The sequence below is a fragment of the Sebastes fasciatus genome, chromosome 4 (assembly GCF_043250625.1).
Source record: "Sebastes fasciatus isolate fSebFas1 chromosome 4, fSebFas1.pri, whole genome shotgun sequence".
Lineage (NCBI taxonomy): Eukaryota > Metazoa > Chordata > Actinopteri > Perciformes > Sebastidae > Sebastes > Sebastes fasciatus.
Window position 1 is genome coordinate 13,665,509 of NC_133798.1, and position 16,230 is coordinate 13,681,738.

Below are 16,230 nucleotides of genomic sequence, written 5' to 3' on the forward strand. Positions count from 1 at the left end.
TGATCTCCAGTCATGGTTGAAGAAGCGCTGAGGGGGAGAACAGAGAAAAACAGCCAGACCACTGACCTCTCGCAGAGGGAGCATCCTGTACACGGCGGCCTGAGACGAGGGCTCGCCGCAGGGGGAGAAGCAGCCAGAGACGTGGGGGCGGCGGTGGGTGGGGGGATGGTGTTGCTGGAAGAGCAGCAGGGAAGGTGAGGCGGAGAGGCGAGGGGTGCTCTCGAGAGCCGAGGTTATTGGGTTAGGGGAAGGAGCGCGAGTGGAAAGAACAGAGGAGCAGTGGTGCCGGGGGGAGGGGGGAGGGAAGTGGTGCAAGAGAGGTGCGAGGTAGAGGAGAGAAATGGGGGAGTGATATAGTGAGAGAAAGGAAAGGTGCTATGTAGGGATTAAAGCTGAAATGAGCGACATATGGAAAAGGTGAAAGGGAGGTGGAGAACACGGAGGAAGGAAGCGGGCATGACAGAGACATCTTTTATTAAAGAATTGCATTTTGTTCCACACTTCGCTTAAGACCCCTCTAATGCACCTGGCACCAGACTACAACCTCATTAAATCCTAATCAGATAGAAGAAAATCAGATCAACTGCAGGTGTAAAATGCACCCGGAGCACACTGGAGTTCAGACTGCATGTAGTAATTGTGTACGCAGAAATCAACTCACAAACAGGTGGAAGGCAGCTCAGGCTGCTGCAGCCCACTTGTCAATATGGATTCACGAGGATACTTTTAGGCTGACTGAACAAGCGCTTCCTGTCAATATTAATTATCCTGTAAATATTATTAGTGGGAGTGATGTGCGAAGCAAACTGAGGGAGACAAATGCATCCAGGAGATGTATTTTCAGATGTAGCTCTATTCTGAGTCATACGAGGCGTACGTTAATGCCTGGTGGAATGGAGGTTTAGGAGGTAATGGCAATTTTTTTGGGGGGGAGCTTATGTTTGTCCTTTCTGCTTTATTAGATAGGATATAGTGGAGGAGAAGTGGGGGGAGGAGCAGCTTTATCGAAATCCGAGTGCCTCGCTATAGGACCTGCGGTTAAAGGACGGAGAGATGGGCGAACAGGAGAACAGGTGCTGCGTGCAGAGGCCGAGGGAGGGTGGTGGAGAAGGATGGAGCTGTGGGGAACAGCGGGGTGCGAGGTGAAAGGAGGGTGGCAGCGCCGTCGACACAGTTGCAGGAGAGAAATGGATGGAGGAAGGGCGGGAGGAGCGGTGCTCTCGGCGGGGTCTGCAAGTCAAAGGACCCTCACTTGGTTCACAATTTGATACAATCCTTTCTTTTCTGGCTCTCAGGCCAGGCCTCGAGCACTTTCCTCCCTCAAATGTTGCCCGTCCTTTCATTTTATTTGATTTCCTTTCCTTTTTTTTCTCTCTTTCTATTGACTACATCCTTTCCCCTAACCCTGAACAAAATCTTAAAGCTGCACTAGGGAGTTTTACACATCTGCAGCTTCAGGAAGGATTTGAAATGTAAGGAGTATGAAGTAGGGGGCCGAGGTGGTAAAGAGCTATGTTGTTGCTCTGCAGGAGACAGTTTGTATATCACTCCTAAATGAGGATTTTCAGCTTCCTGACACAAGAAGTTTATCCAGAATCTCCAGTGTCTCAATTAGTGGTGCAGATATTTGCTGTTGTTGCTTCACAGTTAACCCTAAACCCAAATACATAACATTAACTGTTACCTTAGAGGCTATGAAACATATTTCAGTTTCTGATGTCTCACGTAAACACAAAATGTTTCGGGGCTGAAGAGCTCAGCTGGAAAAAGGTGATGTCATGCATTTCTGTGCACCGATCAGGATTTAGCAATATCTGAACCATTGATGACAGTTATGGGGTTGTTTGCAGGGGCAGAGCCCGATGTTTAAACATTCAGGGCTCAGCCCAAAACCTTGGGGGTTCCAGGGGAATCCCACCGGGGATATTTGTTTCCGAATTATGGCAGCTATATGATCTATTTTTCCAGCCATTTGATAATAGAACTCCTAAAAAGTTGTACATCGTTTGGGAAAAAACATGATAGTTGCCAAGGTAAAAAAAACATCCTGTAGAGTCCTATTTTGTATTCAATTGTTCTCCAACTGTCTTTTTCATTCTGAAACTATAACACAACAAATGTTGAGGGCGACTAATTTTCACTCCTGCCACCTAAAAAAAGGCACAAATTGTCTGATGTTACTATTTTGAATTTACATAACATTAGGGCTGGTGCAAATTAATTTTAACGACACTAATTTCTTTAACGCATTGACGTAACCTGCAATATTTTAGCGGGCTCAGTTTTAAAGCTAGAGTTTTCAGTTTTAAATATAGCGTGAAGATATTGGTATCATATGAATATCATCGGGAAATGCGAAATGGAAACTTGCGCTAAATTTTGGCGAGGAAAAACTGGCATGGTCATTTTCAAAGGGATTCCTTGACCCCTGACCTCAAGATATGTGAATGAAAATGGGTTCTATGGGTACCCACGAGTCTCCCCTTTACAGACATGTCCACTTTATGATAATCACATGCAGTTTGGGAAAGTCACAGTCAAGTCAGCACACTGACACACTGACAGCTGTTGTTGCCTGTTGGGCTGCAGTTTGCCATGTTATGATTTGAGCATATTTTTTATGCTTAATGCAGTACCTGTGAGGGTTTCTGGACAATATTTGTCATTGTTTTGTATTAATTGATTTCCAGTGATAAATATATACAATCATTTGCATAAAGCAAGCATATTTACCCACTCCCATATTGATAAGAGTATTAAATACTTGACAAATCTCTCTTTAAGGTACATTTTGAACAGATAAAAAATGTGTAAAAATCGTAAATCGCGATTAACTATTGACAATCATGCGATTTATTGCGATTACATTTTTTAATCAATTGACAGCTCTAATATATATATTTATATATACCGTAGGGGCTAATGAAATATGCTATTGAGTTGCATTATGCATTATGGGAATTGTAGGATCTGATGTTTTTGAAGCTTCACACTCATGTTAGGGAATTAAAACCTGGATATCTCAGCCTCTGCTGCAGTGATTTCTTTTCTGTCTCATGCAAGTCCTTAAATAGCGTACTCTTATGGAACTGCAATACTAAATTGCTGGAGTGCCCCTTTAATGTTATAGAGAAAACTATAAGGTTTAAACTTCAACCCCTATTCCCGTTCTAACCCCTAAACCAGCTCCAGGTCCTAAAGTAGACACTTGATGACCCACAAAATGACCTCTTTTTTTTTTTTTTTTTTTTACAAAGAACATCCTCTTTCAGAAGAACTAAATTACACTGTTTCTCACAAGGACAACAAGTACAAGAACACACACACACAAACACACACACACACACACACACACACCAGTTCAGACTGGGACATCAAGACAATGTTTTTGCGCTCCTGCTGGTTTTCACTGGCAGCAACAAACACCTGTGCATTGTGTGCAACAAAGGTTCCTAGCAACAGTCGTCAAAGAGAGACATCGTCAGGATGCACACCTGTTTGATCTGCCGGGACCCTCTGTGATAAGTGGCCCCGGTAACCATGGCGACCAGGATATGGGATGGATCCATGTGGTGCTATTGAATGGCCTTGGATTATAAACACACACACATATATACAAGGACACACACACACACACACACACACACACAAACTTAGGAAACACAAATCATGCTTGTAGACTGCACACACCTACACACACACACACACACACACATGCACTGTGAGAAACAGCAAACAAAGAACACAAAATCACACAAACCAACAGAAGCCGCACACATAACGAGGCAGTAGATGATCACCTCAGAGCGTGTGCGCTTTCACACCTGCATGCAGACTCGTAACAGACTTCACACGTGGAGGAACGTGCAAAAAAGGTCTTACATTCAGAGAAAAAAAATAAACAGCAACACACACACACACGTAGTGCAAATCAGAGAAACAACACAATGAAGCGCGTAGAGAGAAAACGAGGCGGCAGATGGCCGACGTGCTGACGGTTACTCACAGTGTGCAGGTGGATGAGGAAGCGCTTTGCCTCTCGCTCGAGAACTCTGCTTCGACCTTGGAGTGAAAAATGTGAATCGTTAACCGCAGTAGTCATTCACACAAAAATAGACGTACAAATCTGCACGAAGGAATACATAATTGTCTGTGCTGGTGCATTTTGTATAGACTGAAAGGCCTGATGGAGATGTGAGTGTGCAGTCAAACATGAACAATGCTGCGTGCTGCTCTGTGAGCTTTTCCTCCACGTCCCCGTCTGATACACAGGGATGTGAATAGTCACCAATTAAGACGTGTGAAACTGTGAGTGCTGTTCGGCTTCTCTATATGTACTCGCATGCAGTGTGCCAGCTCCGATGCATTGAAGTGTAAATGAAGCAACAATCTGTGTTGTTTGTATTCAAATAGATATAATACATCTGCACAGATTCACCTTTGCTGTTCTGAACAAACATTGTATGAAAGATGAACCAATGAATAGACCTTCTGCAGCTGAATTGTATTCACAATGCCAGATAATTAGCACATAAATGTTTCTTATAGGGGTGTCAATCGATTAAAATAGTTAATCACAATTCATCGCAAATTAATCACACAGTTTTTTTATCCGTTCAAAATGTACCTTAAAGGGAGATTTGTCAAGTATTTAATACTCTCATCAACATGGGAGTGGACAAATATGCTTCCTTTATGCAAACGTATGATCAATTAACAACACAAAACAATGACAAATATTGTCCAGAAACCCTCACAGGTACTGCATTTAGCAGAAAAAATATGCTCAAATCATAACATGGCAAACTGCAGCCCAACAGGCAACAACAGCTGTCAGTGTGTCAGTGTGCTGCCTTGACTGTGACTTGCCCCAAACTGCATGTGATTATCATAAAGTGGGCATGTCTGTAAAGGGGAGACTCGTGGGTACCCATAGAACCAATTTTCATTTTCATATCTTCAGGTCAGAGGTCAAGGGACCCCTTTGAAAATAGCCATGCCAGTTTTTCTTCGCCAAAATTAAGCGTAAGTTTGGAGCGTTATTTAGCCTCCTTCGCAACAAGCTAGTATGACATGGTTGGTACCAATGGATTCCTTAGGGTTTCATATGGTGCCAGTATCTCCACGCTATATTTAAAACTGAGCCACCTACAACCTAAAGATCGCAAGTTGCGTTAATGCGTTAAAGAAATCAGTGGTGCTAAAACAAATTTGTTGTGAACTCGTTATTATCGCTCACGTTGTCATCATGAAAGAACATGCTATCACGCTGGACATCTTTTTCAAATTAAATGTAATTTTAATCCTGCTGATCTGATTATATTTCTTCTCCGGAGAGATAAGAAAAGAAATCATTTAACAAAATAAATCAATAAAAAACATTTTTTTTTTAATATTAGGAGGCATGCCTTTTAGCAAAATTCATTCTCACATGCACATGCTGTACTTCTACAATCAGGGCTGGCTCTAGCCCTTTTGGTGCCCAAGGCGAAATTCGAATTTGGTTCAACCCCCCAGAACCCTAACCCCATAAACCGCAACACACGTCAGACATCACAATGATTTTAATACAAAAATTAAGATTTTTATTTTCATAAATAACTGTATAAATAAACAATTGGTCCCTGATATTGTTGGATTAAAAGTGTTTAGTCAGTTTCACTAGAATTTACACTTTTATTAACAAATAAGTGCAGCCGAGCAGATCAAAAAGTGTATTGCCTTCTTTATTCATTTGTTCATTTGTTACCTCAATGCAGAAAATGAGGAAGTGTGCCCACTAGCATTTTTTTTTAAAAATTATGTATGTATTTCTTTTTCTTTTTTAGAGGGCGATAAGCCTCCTCCTGAAGGTGGTGCCTTAGGCGACCGCCTATATGTCCTATGCCTTAAGCCAGCCCTTTACACAATAAACACATTGTGTTGTTTGTACCATAGTAACATACACAAGCACTCATGTGTATGATGCAGATCTTGTCTCTGACCTTCCACTTTTCTAGCATGATCCTTTATTTCCATTAATCTGTATTTTCCTTTATGCTGACAGTCCTTTGTGTCAGCGCTATTGAAATAAGTCCTTTCTTATCATTGTGCAGAGGGGCGAGTCTGACAGCTCAGATGTTATAGTCTGTCAGAGAACAGACAGACAGACAGACAGACAGACACATCCTTTATTCTACGAGCCAATCATGATTCACAACCCGCGTCACGAGGACCGAGCAGCTCGAGCTCAACGCCTTTAATGCACCTTTTTCCTGCTCCGTTTTAAACAACTCACCTTTCATAAGACTATTTTTTTCTCAGTACGGGGGAATAAAAACAATCGATTCTCAGCCGATCTGTCAGTCAACCGTCAATGTTCATTTGGTCCTGTGTTTCTAGTAGACAGGGAGGATAGCAGCAGAGGTGCCACAGCTGGTGATCAAATGTCAGACCAGATGAGGAGATCCTTCTGACTTATCAACCGGCCGCGGTTTGATCTCATCACACACTCACTGGGAACGGGTTATCACTTTACTGCTCGTTAGTCCGTTTTGATGCTCCACTCTGGTTTTTGCACAGTGTGCCTTTGTGTTCACTGCTGTTTTTTTTTCCTCCAACTAGTCATAATTAGCATATCCCACCATCTGTCAGTCCAGGATGTCGTTAATTTATTCACCTTTCAGATGAGTTCAGGAAATAATTTTTTTGTCAATCACCTGAAAATATAAACAGCCGGTTTTCACATTATAATTTCATAAAGCGTGCCAAAAAAATATCTTTTGGAGTTATAATAAATGAAACTAAAATTCTGTATTTGGTCTCGCTCTCTCACTGACACAATAATGTGACATGTAGCCACTTTATTAAAGCTTCTGCATTTATTTCTCATCTGTGCTAGAAGCTTTATTATTTGAACAAATCAACAGAAGTAAAGGTAGTTAACTTTAACAATGATAGCCTCCATTGATAAAAAAAACAAAAATACAAAACATTGCCAACTGAAATCACGAAAAAAAAACGTCAAAGTGATTTTTACATTTATGGTTAATAGTTTTATATAATCAAAAGGTGAAAAAAAATCATATTAATTAAATGAATTATTTAATAAATTTGTGGTAATAAAAACTAAGGGCTACACCAGCATCTAAATAGACTGGAATTACATTTACAGATGAAGAAGAGATATTTAAGATGTTAAAGATGTTTAAAGGGATAGTTTGGGTGTTTTGAAGTGGGTTTGTATGAGGTACTTATCGATAGTAGGTGTATTACTTACAGTAGATGACGTTCGGCACGCCCCCAGTATCGAGAAACAGACAGGAGCACTGACACCGAACTGTTTTTGTCATCTGAGCCTGCTGGCTTTGGAGAGAGCATGGATAAGTTTCACTTTCAGTTCAGTTCCCCGTTGGAAAGGAGAAGGAAAGGGCTGTCTGACAGCAAGATAAAGCTGTGAAAATATTCTAAATATAGCGTACACCTAAACGGATATCCATTTTTTTAGGTGAGCCTTTCTTTTAGGTGGCTAAAATAAATTTTTCTGCCGCCCCCGTCCACAGCAGTACATTGCTTTGCTCGGGTGTCAGTACTCCTGTCTGTTTCTCCAAGCTGGGGGCGTGCTGACCGCCATCTACTGTAGGTAATACACTGACTATGGACAAGTACCTCATACAACCCCACTTCAAAACACCCAAACTATCCCTTTATTGTGCTGTAGCTGACTCGCTTGGTGAACGTTTAGTCAGTGGCTCATTCAACAAGCTATATATGAAGGACGAGACATGTTTTAATGTCTGTAAGGTAAGATAAGAAGGAGACGAATTACAAGCATGAGAAAAAAGGAGACAATATCAGGAATGTTAATGTGGGTTGTTGTTCAATTTCAGTTAGCCAGTAACTGTGACCCTGGCCATTGTATTTGAGCGTCTGAATTCTGAACGTGAAATGTATTCACTATATAGAGTCATCAAATTGCCACAATGGAACAAAAGAGTAAAGAGAGTCTACATGTACTGCTTTCTGCCAACAATCCCATGATGCAATGAGTCACATTTTATACATGAGAAACGTATCATTGTGTGACTACACCTGTAAATGATTATAAATGTCCGAAATCTCAGTTTACCTCTCACTATGGAGTAAACAACTGAGTGTGTATAATATATGGAGTAGTGGATGACTGGTCTATGTCAAGACTATATCTACACTGATACAGTTTAAAATAAACTGGTTTAATAGGTTGTATGAAAACAAGTTCTCAGTCTTCATGGACGGAGAACTAACAGCATTCTGACTGCTAAATGCAAAGACAGAAAAATGTAAAATATTAATTTCTCCTTTCCGGGTGCTGTAAGTAGCACACACAGAATGGGATTCACAGAGCAGGTATATATACTGTACATGCTGCAGCAGGAAAAATACATGCAATTAAATTTTTCTTGGACATTAAACTTCAACAGGAAATCCAAATACAAAAGACGTCTTAGTGTTCCGTTTCAAACCTCACGGCAACAGGAAGTTGTCAATATTTTCGATTTAATATTTGACCTCCTCTTTTATTTATATATTCCTTGATTAAAACTGATCTCTAACTCCAAAAAAAGGAAACCTGAACCACAAACATTGACAAGCCTGTTGCTGCAGGACTCTTTCTCTTTTCTCTCCCATCCTCAAATGACACCCGCCCCGCACCCACTCCACCTCCACCTCCACCTCCCTCACCTCTCCACCCTGCCCCCTCTCCTCTCCTCTTCTCTGCCTTCCTCCCGCGAATGAAAAGGCCACATCAAACAATGGATTTAGCCTGCTCCCTAAGTAGATGAGGGGAAGGGAGACAACAGAGGAAGATGGAGAAAAGAGGCTGGGGTACCAGAGGGTGAGGAGTGGTGGTGGGGGTTGGGGTTGGGGTTGGGGGTGGGGGTGTGAGTGGGGGTGCAGCGTGGAGAAGAAGGTGGGAGAGTGGAGGAGGGGGACGCGAGGACCAGGTGTAGAAAAACAGAGTGGCTGAAGATGGAAGGAATGGGATTTTGACATAAACCTTCAGATCTTTTACACCAAACTCCATGGATAAAATGTGACATTTTAGATACATGGGTATTTCCCATATTCCCTGACATTCCCATTCACTTCTCTTTATATATACTAATAATCCCTTGCATTTTCATTTTGAATATATTCACACATTTGATTTCATTCTATGTTTTCATTAGTGCTGAATGTCATTTTGCACGTGCAGCACTAACTAGTTGTTATCTGGAATCAGCTGTGTTGCTTGTTTGAACTGATAACATGGATATTGTTGGGCTGAACATTTTTTATTACGTTTTGATTAATTTGTAATCTTTATCTCACTATGTTTGTTATGTTGCACGATATCTCGTAATATAAGGGTGTTTCTGTCACTTTTGACTCTCTATGTATTTTAATTTTAACCATCAGAAAAACTTTTTATTACTAAATGTCCTTACTGCAACATCACAATAATGTTAATTTATACATTTTGCTTTTTTAATTTCTATAATATTCTTAAGACATTTAAATTCATTTTCATCATCATTGTGCATCATTGTAAATATTAATATAAAATTTTAAAAATAGGGGGATTTCATGATTTTCTCTACACCTTGAAAAATGTAGACAGTAACCATAGATGTCAGTCTTCACACATAAAAAATATAACATATGTTGTGTTTTATGACAGGTATTGCAATTCTAATGTCTCATGTCCTTAACAGACATGTTGCAAAAATGACAATTTTGCTAATATTGCAGATAAATGGCAGTTAGGTCTGCTTCGTTCGCTTTGACTCTTAGTATCTTATATACATGAATTCAACAGAAATATTAAATCATTTTTTAAATGTAGTTAGAAATACACAATTACTAAGCTACATGAAAGAACAAACTAGATTTGTTCTGCTTTGAATAAAACTTTCACTATAGTATTTCTTCAGTGCGGCAGTAAGGACTCAGAAGTGTGGGACAGAAGCATTTAGATGAAAAAAAAATCCCATAAATGATTTGCAAACAAAAACATAATTTTATGTTGTTAGTAATGTAAAGTAATATGTACTGTATATGAAACAATAGCATTTGAAATAATGTCATAATATAATTGAATTAGCTCATTTTACATACAGTATCTCAACATTGACACCATAGTTGTGGGACATGAGTGGTGTGGTGTTTGGACCCATAAGATGCTTCATCAATTTTATTAAATCACATTATTTAGTAATTCTTTTTTATGTAAAGATGGGCAAATTTTAGCACATATACAAAATTTCATAGTAGTTGCAGAAACTACTGTCATAAGGAAAAGAGAGAGAGAGAAGGAAATGGAACAACATAAAAGCTATTAGCTAAATTTAAAACCACACACAACACCAGTGATAATGATACATGTAAAAGATAATTGTAGTGTTTTATACCATATTTGTCTCATATTCAGTCTCAAATGTGCTTTTCTGTATCCTATTTTTTGTTGCTGAAACCAATTTCCACACTGAGACTCATTGAAATGCAATCCATCACAGGTAGCCAAGCAGTAGTAGTACAGAGGGTGTTTTTCCAGCCAGTATTGAAGACGAGCTACACACAAGGCCACACCAGAGGAACAGGTACAAATTGTTTTCACGGCTTAACAAAGAGCCTTTTTTGAAGTTGGACTGAAAGACATCTGAAGCTATGATAACTTAAACCGGGAGAATCGATTCAGATTCTGCCTCAACTGCGGAGGTACTGGCGCAATATCGGTGCCTTTTTTTCTGATGGGAAAGTGAAAGGAGCAACAGGAGGAGAGGAGGCAGACAGGAAGTGAGGGGAGCAGAGGGTGCAGGAAGAAGAAGAGGAGGAAGAGGAGGAGGAGGAGGAGGAGGAGGAGGAGGAGGAGGAGGAGGAGCAGAAGGTGGGGGAGCAGAGAGTCTCCCACCAGCGCTGTCACAACCACACGCTCGGCTGCTGTTGCTGCTGATTGTGATTGCTGTTCAAACAAGGCCGACAGCTGCCACAAACATCTCCCGCTCTATACGACACACGTGTACGCTCACCTATGGACACACACACACACACACACACACACACACACACACACACACACACACACACACTGATATTGCTCAGATGTCACTCTTTATGGCACCCTGTTATCTGTCTTTCTTGCTCCGTGATAAGACGGCGGCCGCTGTGATTGCCCTCTGGTCTCGGTAAAGTACGACAGCTCAATCACTCATCAAATCAAGATGTTCCCTCGTTATGATGGAATACCGGAGTCCTCCATCACAGACTCCTCTCTTCTTGTCATTCTCTGGTTGCTTCAGGATTTTCATGTTTTTACCTCAACTAAAGAATGATGTCATTATAAAAACCTCCTTGGGATCTCAGAAATGTACATTAAAATCTGGACACTCTCGTTTTCTGTTCCTCCAAAGAGGAAGGGATGTGTTCCAACACAGTCTCAGGGCAATTTGTGAAATAGTCACGAAATTGTATCTATTTGATCCGTGAACATTGACATGAATTTCCCTTTTTTTTTCGTGACGCTCTGCCCGACTTTCAATGAACTATTTTTCGTGCTTTTTCATACGAACGTTCAGCAACACGTGACGCACGTGTCAATTTCTGCTCTAGTCTTTTCAAAATAAAACTACTTAGTTATGTTTAGGAACAGTTTGACTTGGTTAGGCTTAGGCAGCAAAACTATTTAGATTTAGGAAAAGATTGCGGTTTGGATTTAAATAACACCGGAAGTGCCGTAACTTAAATACGTAAATTACATGACAAAAAATACTTAGTTAGCTTTAAGAAAAGATCGTGGTTTGGGTTTAAATAACTCTGGAAGTGCCATAATTTTTGTGCAGAAGTTGCGTGACAAATAAATCAACTTTGACTTCTGGTTTCACATGAACACCGGTCTCCTGGGCGAAAGCCTTGTGTTTTCTGACCCACCCCGAACTCCTCCCTATGTGGCGTTTATCATTCTTTATACTTCCCAGTTCACAATTACGTAGATTACATATGAATTGATTTTGTGCTGACCATCACGAAAATGTTTTTAAATTGGTGTCTATGTACACGAATCAATACAATAAATTTTGTGAGGATTTCACGTACTGCTGTGCGACTGGAATGTATGTTCACTCAAACAATATGGCTCCAATGTAAGGCAACAGACGCCTCTGTCACTAATAGAGCTGCAACAATTAGTCGATAGACAGGAAATCAACTACTTTGTCCTTTAAGCACAAACAGTTGACAGTTCCAGCTTCTTAAATATGAGTATGTGCTGCTTTTCTCTGGTTCATATCAATGGGAAGTGGATATCTGTTTGTTTTGGACTGTTGGTCGGACAAAACGAGACGTTAGAGGATGTCTCCTCGGGCTCTGTGACCGAGAGAATAATCAGCAGATTAATCGATAATGAAAGTAATCGTTCACATTTTATTCACTCCACTTCCCCACAAAACGGTTTCACTTCACAGCCGAGGCCCAATCCAATCGGTATGCCGTGCATCTACACGCACAACAGAAAACCAGTTTATCTAAAACCCACCGATCACTCCACTGTACCGAGGGAGCCTGCCCGCTTTTTTATATTTGAAATCAAACACAGTTGTCTGCACCGGAGGGCAAAAAAAGCCTGCAGTTTCTAGACAATCTGCTAAAGCTGATAATGACTCTGGGCAAAGAGGGATTAGTTATGCATTCACAGCGCGTTCACTCAATAGTATATAATTCACACTGCTTTTTTCCCTTTTTTTTTCATCCTCCACAGGTAGCAACAATCGCGGCATCATCACAAATGCACTGAGGGCTCTCGGTCTCTCTCCTGTTGTTTTACCTCTATCTCTGTCCGTCTCTGCCATCCTCTCCATCACACACACACACACACACACACACACACACACACACACACACACACACACACACTCCTCCACAGCAGTTGTACATTATGGAGTGGTAACCAGGCAGCATCTAATTGCAATAATTGGAAGAATGTACCGAGCGGACTGTTTGAACACCTGTTAGCACTGAATTTCTCTCATGGCTACAGATTGTATGTGCTGTGTCACACCATTTGGTGCGCGCATGTGTGTGTGTGTGTGTGTGTACATGTGGGTGTATGTATGCATCCGTGTGCGAGCCTCAGATTGCGTTTCCCCCCCAGTACAAGCTCATGTTAGGGGGGTTTATGTAAATAGTGAATCCTGGCTGCGCTCCAGTTTCCATTTTGACACCTCAGACCCTGTCAGAAGGAGGCTGCCTGTCACTGACACATCCCAAGGCGATTCACCCAGAATAATTTGGGACTTTGACAAAAAAATGAATGATATGCATGATACATCTTGGCCTTCACACTTCTCATGCTGCCATCAGTAGTCTCCTTTAGTTTTTTTTGGAGCCAGTTTCAGCTCATTTTAATCAGTTGTAACAGGGCCGACTGAAGGCATAGGCCATATAGGGGCGGGTCGCCCTCTAAAATATATTTTTTTTAAACGACTAAACACTTTCAAGCCAACAATATCAGGGACCAATTGTTTATTTATGTTATAATTAGCGCTGTCAATCGATTAAAATATTTAATTGCGATATATCGCATGATTATCCATGATTAATCGTGATTAATCGTAAATTGGTCGCACATTATTTATCTGTTCAAAATTTACCTTAAAGGGAGATTTGTCAAGTATTTAATACTCTTATCAACATGGAAGTGGACAAATATGCTGCTTTATGCAAATGTATCTATATATTTATTATTGGAGATCAATTAACATCACAAAGCAATAAGAAATATTGTCCAGAAACCCTCACAGGTACTGCATTTAGCATTAAAAATATGCTCAAATCATAACATGGAAAACAACAGCTGTCTGTGTGTCAGTGTGCTGAAGACTCGTAGGTACCTATAAAACCCATTTTCATTCACATATCTTGAGAAAATGGCCATGCCAGTTTTTCCTCCCAAAGATTTAGCGTAAGTTTTAACCTCCTGCCCGACAAGCTAGCACAACACGGTTGGTTCCAATTCCAGTCTCATATGTTGCCAGTATTTTTCACTCTAGCTTTAAAACTGAGCCTGCTACAACCTAAAAGTTGCGTTAATGAAATTAAAAACGAATTTGTTTGCTTTATCATCGCGTTCACTTTGACAGCCCTAATTATAATAAAAACTGTTTATTTATGAAAATAAAAATCTTAATTTTTGTCTTAATACCATTGTGATGTCTGACGTGTATTGCGGTTTACGGGGCTATAGGGGTGGTGGGGGTGGCTCCAAATCTGAAGTCTGCCTATAGGGCACCAAAAGGGCTAGAGCCGGCCCTGATTGTATAACATAGTGAAATAACACATCTAGGGTTTAGTTAGACCAAGTGAGGAAACCTTTTTTTTTTTTTAGAAGAAGAAAAATAAATATAAAGTAATAAAATGTTCCTAAATTAACTATGTGAGAGCAGGCCTGTGTGTGTCCTAGGAGTGTATTTGAGATTCAACCGGTGTAACTAAAGACTCTGCTTCCTCTCGTGTCCTTGCTGGGGGGCATCTGGCCAGATGTGTGGAGCTGTCCGCCGCTCCAGGTGCTGAAAATCTCTATTTTGCCATGCATGGCTTTAACGCGCATTCGCTTCTCTCTCTTTTTTCCACACTATAATTTCACCACAGCTTTTAAGAAAAGAAAAGAAAAAATTCGAGGACACATTTCTCCACACGAGAAATAAACTATTAAAAGCGAAATCCTTTTGCGGCAACAGTCTGGTAAGGAGCTTTTTTTTTTAACTGCACAGCTTCTGAACACAGAGACCAATGGTAAATGGACTTGCATTTATATAGATGGACTTGCATTTATATAACGCTTTTCTAGTCTTCCGACCACTCAAAGCGCTTTACACTACTTGACAGTATTCACCCATTCATTCATACACTGATAGCAGAGGCTACTAAGGTGCCAAATTTGCCCATCAGGATCTAATGGACACATCGACATGTGACCTGGAGCAGCCGGGGATCGAACCAACGACCTTTAGATCGGTGGACAACCTGCTCTACCCTCTGAGCCACAGAGACCAACGAAGCTTCTGTGTGTGTTTCATGTGTCCAGACTACAGGGACACGAGCCAGCTATTGATTCAGTCGAAGGGTTTCAACATTGAGCTGTTTGTCATTTGACCCCAGGAAGCCCAAACAGGCTGGTAATCCATCAGCAGGTATACAGACACAGGTAGGGCTGCTCTGTCTGCAGGGGACCCAAAGAAAAAAAGCACCTTTTTCTTTCCAAATCTAATTACGCAGCCTGTTAATGATAATTGGGGCATCTTGAGGATCGATAACACTGACCAGACTTTTAAAAGAGATGTGTGGAGATGTGTGGCCACCTGTTCGTGTAGATTATGAGACACTCTGGTGCGTAAAGATGTGGTGGGTAAAGATCACATACCTGTTGATATGCTGCAGGTCAGTCGCTGCTGCTGCGTCCTCATCACCATCACCATCATCACATCTGAAGGGAGAAAACAAGAAGAGGATCAGGCAGACATCTAGTCATCTTTAATGTAAAAAGTGGTTAATCGGGGTTGTTTCTATCTCCCTATGCTCGCTGTTCATTATCTCTATTTTACCAAAAGACAGTGCGCTGCTCTCCTATACAACCTCCTCTGCTCCTCCTCACCTCCACTCTTTCTATAGGTTCATTTCTTTTACTAAAATACCGAGAATCTCAGTGCTCACCTGGCTGCTGCTGCTGCTGGAGGAGAGATGATGGAGAGATGGAGAAGCTCGGTGCGTCTGAAGCGGAGAACAGTCCTCCGGTGCGCTGCTGCCTGCTCCTTTAAAAAGCCTCCACTGATCCAATAGGAGGTCTGTCAGCCTGATGGGACCATGACGTCACCACCAACCCCCCCTAAACACACACACACACACACTCGATTTTGAACTATAGCAGAAATTATATCAGCATTATTTCCTAGACATAGAAGACAAAAAAACAACATTGAGACATTTTGTTTTGTAATGGATTATGTATGAATAATTGTGATGTGTTTTTTTTTTTGTCTGATGGGTCTTACTTGTCTGTCTGTCTGTCTATGGTAACAGGATGTCTATTGGATGTGCACTGTTAAGAATTTGCCAGTAAAATAACAGTAAAGAACTGGCAGCAGGGTTGCCTTTATGCTACTGTAAAAATTAACATTATTATACTGTCGCTGAAATTTACAGCTTTATACTGTTAATGAAAAATACTGTTTTTAAAAA

At 40.8% G+C, this 16,230-nt stretch overlaps 1 long non-coding RNA gene across 1 annotated transcript in view; it reads right to left on the bottom strand.

The window, feature by feature from the left end:
* LOC141765876 (uncharacterized) overlaps nt 1–15,872 on the bottom strand; it is a 29,052-nt gene extending 13,180 nt beyond the window's left edge. The window contains exons 1-2 of the long non-coding RNA XR_012593551.1: nt 15,416–15,872; nt 4,007–4,062 (exon numbers count right to left, since the gene is read on the bottom strand). This is a non-coding gene — a long non-coding RNA (uncharacterized LOC141765876). The remainder of the gene's footprint in view (nt 1–4,006; nt 4,063–15,415) is intronic.
* Between the last annotated feature and the right edge of the window lie 358 nt (nt 15,873–16,230).